The sequence below is a fragment of the Taurulus bubalis genome, assembly GCF_910589615.1.
Source record: "Taurulus bubalis genome assembly, chromosome: 13".
NCBI lineage: Eukaryota > Metazoa > Chordata > Actinopteri > Perciformes > Cottidae > Taurulus > Taurulus bubalis.
Window position 1 is genome coordinate 22123502 of NC_136601.1, and position 4203 is coordinate 22127704.

Below are 4203 nucleotides of genomic sequence, written 5' to 3' on the forward strand. Positions count from 1 at the left end.
AAAGTAAGTATGCCTTGCTTTGTGTTTAATGGAGCAGGAATTAGACTAAATATTTCTAAAGCCCATGTCAAAACTAAGCACACATTTCAGGGTACTTATATACCTGATTCTTGCAAAGGATAGTTGAGACATCATGTATCATGGCACAAATAATGTGCGATCTTGTACGTACTTATTGTACCACCTTATTATATCTACGACGATTTCTACTGATATTTGCCTTTTCAAAGTCAGGATGGCCGAGCGGTCCAAGACGCTGTGTTCAGGTCGCAGTCTCCACTGGAGGCGTGGGTTCGAATCCCACTTCTGACAGAAGTTGTTTATCACTGGTTCCAAGCCTGTAGTAGCATATTGGGAAAGTAAGTATGCCTTGCTTTGTGTTCAATGGAGCAGGAATTTGACTAAATGCATCTAAAGACCATGCCAAAACCTAGCAAACATTTCAGGGTACTTATTTTCCTGATTTTTGCAAAGGAAAGTTGAGACATCATATATCATGACACAACGAATGTGAAATCTTGTACGTAATTATTGTACCACCTTATTATATCTACGACGATTTCTACAGATATTCCTTTTTCAAAGTCAGGATGGCCGAGCGGTCCAAGGCGCTGCGTTCAGGTCGCAGTCTCCACTGGAGGCGTGGGTTCGAATCCCACTTCTGACAGAAGTTGTTTTTCACTGGTTCCAAGCCTGTAGTAGCATATTGGGAAAGTAAGTATGCCTTGCTTTGTGTTTAATGGAGCAGGAATTAGACTAAATATTTCTAAAGCCCATGCCAAAACTAAGCACACATTTCAGGGTACTTATACAGCTAATTTCTGCAAAGGATAGTTGAGACATCATGTATCATGGCACAAATAATGTGCGATCTTGTACGTACTTATTGTACCACCTTATTATATCTACGACGATTTCTACTGATATTTGCCTTTTCAAAGTCAGGATGGCCGAGCGGTCCAAGGTGCTGTGTTCAGGTCGCAATCTCCACTGGAGGCGTGGGTTCGAATCCCACTTCTGACAGAAGTTGTTTTTCACTGGTTCCAAGCCTGTAGTAGCATATTGGGAAAGTAAGTATGCCTTGCTTTGTGTTTAATGGAGCAGGAATTTGACTAAATGCATCTAAAGACCACGCCAAAACTAAGCAAACATTTCAGGGTACTTATATACCTGATTCTTGCAAAGGATAGTTGAGACATCATGTATCATGGCACAAATAATGTGCGATCTTGTACGTACTTATTGTACCACCTTATTATATCTATGACGATTTCTACTGATATTTGCCTTTTCAAAGTCGGGATGGCCGAGCGGTCCAAGGCGCTGCGTTCAGGTCGCAGTCTCCACTGGAGGCGTGGGTTCGAATCCCACTTCTGACAGAAGTTGTTTTTCACTGGTTCCAAGCCTGTAGTAGCATATTGGGAAAGTAAGTATGCCTTGCTTTGTGTTCAATGGAGCAGAAATTTGACTAAATGCATCTAAAGACCACGCCAAAACTAAGCAAACATTTCAGGGTACTTATATACCTGATTTTTGCAAAGGATAGTTGAGACATCATGTATCATGGCACAAATAATGTGCGGTCTTGTACGTACTTATTGTACTACCTTATTATATCTACGACGATTTCTACAGATGTTCCTTTTTCAAAGTCAGGATGGCCGAGCGGTCCAAGTCTCCACTGGAGGCGTGGGTTCGAATCCCACTTCTGACAGAAGTTGTTTTTCACTGGTTCCAAGCCTGTAGTAGCATATTGGGAAAGCAAGTATGCCTTGCTTTGTGTTTAATGGAGCAGGAATTAGACTAATTATTTCTAAAGACCATGCCAAAACTAAGCACACATTTCAGGGTACTTATACAGCTAGTTTTTGCAAAGGAAAGTTGAGACAACATGTATCATGGCACAAATAATGTGCGATCTTGTACGTACTTATTGTACCACCTTATTATATCTATGACGATTTCTAGTGATATTTGCCTTTTCAAAGTCAGGATGGCCGAGCGGTCCAAGGCGCTGCGTTCAGGTCGCAGTCTCCACTGGAGGCGTGGGTTCGAATCCCACTTCTGACAGAAGTTGTTTTTCACTGGTTCCAAGCCTGTAGTAGCATATTGCATGCCAAAACTAAGCAAACATTTCAGGGTACTTATTTTCCTGATTTTTGCAAAGGAAAGTTGAGACATCATGTATCATGGCACAAATAATGTGCGATCTTGTACGTACTTATTGTACCACCTTATTATATCTACGACGATTTCTACTGATATTTGCCTTTTCAAAGTCAGGATGGCCGAGCGGTCCAAGGCGCTGCGTTCAGGTCGCAGTCTCCACTGGAGGCGTGGGTTCGAATCCCACTTCTGACAGAAGTTGTCTTTCACTGGTTCCAAGCCTGTAGTAGCATATTGGGAAAGTAAGTATGCCTTGCTTTGTGTTCAATGGAGCAGAAATTTGACTAAATGCATCTAAAGACCATGCCAAAACTAAGCAAACAATTCTGGGTACTTATATACCTGATTTTTGCAAAGGATAGTTGAGACATCATGTATCATGGCACAAATAATGTGCGATCTTGTACGTACTTATTGTACCACCTTATTATATCTACGAAGATTTCTACTGATATTTGCCTTTTCAAAGTCAGGATGGCCGAGCGGTCCAAGGCGCTGTGTTCAGGTCGCAGTCTCCACTGGAGGCGTGGGTTCGAATCCCACTTCTGACAGAAGTTGTTTTTCACTGGTTCCAAGCCTGTAGTAGCATATTGGGAAAGTAAGTATGCCTTGCTTTGTGTTCAATGGAGCAGGAATTTGACTAAATGCATCTAAAGACCACGCCAAAACTAAGCAAACATTTCAGGGTACTTATATACCTGATTCTTGCAAAGGATAGTTGAGACATCATGTATCATGGCACAAATAATGTGCGATCTTGTACGTACTTATTGTACCACCTTATTATATCTACGACGATTTCTACTGATATTTGCCTTTTCAAAGTCAGGATGGCCGAGCGGTCCAAGACGCTGTGTTCAGGTCGCAGTCTCCACTGGAGGCGTGGGTTCGAATCCCACTTCTGACAGAAGTTGTTTATCACTGGTTCCAAGCCTGTAGTAGCATATTGGGAAAGTAAGTATGCCTTGCTTTGTGTTCAATAGAGCAGGAATTTGACTAAATGCATCTAAAGACCATGCCAAAACTAAGCACACATTTCAGGGTACTTATATACCTGATTTTTGCAAAGGATTGTTGAGACATCATGTATCATGGCACAAATAATGTGAAATCTTGTACGTACTTATTGTACCACCTTATTATATCTACGACGATTTCTACAGATATTCCCTTTTCAAAGTCAGGATGGCCGAGCGGTCCAAGGCGCTGCGTTCAGGTCGCAGTCTCCACTGGAGGTGTGGGTTCGAATCCCACTTCTGACAGAAGTTGTTTTTCACTGGTTCCAAACCTGTAGTAGCATATTGGAAAAGTAAGTATGCCTTGCTTTGTGTTCAATGGAGCAGGAATTTGACTAAATGCATCTAAAGACCATGCCAAAACCTAGCAAACATTTCAGGGTACTTATTTTCCTGATTTTTGCAAAGGAAAGTTGAGACATCATATATCATGACACAACGAATGTGAAATCTTGTACGTAATTATTGTACCACCTTATTATATCTACGACGATTTCTACAGATATTCCTTTTTCAAAGTCAGGATGGCCGAGCGGTCCAAGGCGCTGCGTTCAGGTCGCAGTCTCCACTGGAGGCGTGGGTTCGAATCCCACTTCTGACAGAAGTTGTTTTTCACTGGTTCCAAGCCTGTAGTAGCATATTGGGAAAGTAAGTATGCCTTGCTTTGTGTTTAATGGAGCAGGAATTAGACTAAAGATTTCTAAAGCCCATGCCAAAACTAAGCACACATTTCAGGTTACTTATACAGCTATTTTCTGCAAAGGATAGTTGAGACATCATGTATCATGGCACAAATAATGTGCGATCTTGTACGTACTTATTGTACCACCTTATTATATCTACGACGATTTCTACTGATATTTGCCTTTTCAAAGTCAGGATGGCCGAGCGGTCCAAGGTGCTGTGTTCAGGTCGCAGTCTCCACTGGAGGCGTGGGTTCGAATCCCACTTCTGACAGAAGTTGTTTTTCACTGGTTCCAAGCCTGTAGTAGCATATTGGGAAAGTAAGTATGCCTTGCTT